Source organism: Nanorana parkeri, unplaced genomic scaffold (assembly GCF_000935625.1).
Source record: "Nanorana parkeri isolate BGI_ZX_2015 unplaced genomic scaffold, ASM93562v1 scaffold379, whole genome shotgun sequence".
In the NCBI taxonomy this organism is placed as follows: Eukaryota; Metazoa; Chordata; class Amphibia; order Anura; family Dicroglossidae; genus Nanorana; species Nanorana parkeri.
The window spans coordinates 905,838-906,096 of record NW_017306647.1 but is presented as its reverse complement, the minus strand read 5'-3'; the positions used below and the strand labels follow the sequence as shown (position 1 = coordinate 906,096).

The 259-nt window shown below is 47.9% G+C and overlaps 1 protein-coding gene across 3 annotated transcripts in view; it reads left to right on the top strand.

Moving 5' to 3' along the window:
* Positions 1 to 259, top strand: part of CDIPT (CDP-diacylglycerol--inositol 3-phosphatidyltransferase) — an 11,413-nt gene that overhangs the window by 8,058 nt on the left and 3,096 nt on the right. The window lies entirely within an intron of this gene.

The following is a 259-nucleotide window of genomic DNA, read 5'->3' as shown; positions in this document are numbered from 1 at the left end:
GCAGAATGTTACGCAGCAAATTTTATTTACAGGAACTCTTAGTCCGGCTATTTGACTCTCATAGTTCAAGTGGCGCTCTGTATTCAGTCCCTGATGAAGGGGGAGGAGGATTTTGGTACCTAAAACGCATTGGCCGTCTTGCCCATTACATGACCCTGATGAATAATGTCCTTGGACTCTGTGATTGGTCTGGAGCTCTTCCTTCTATTGATGGGGTTGCAGTGTCCTCTAAGGGCGGCGCCTTGTGATGTGGAAGCAG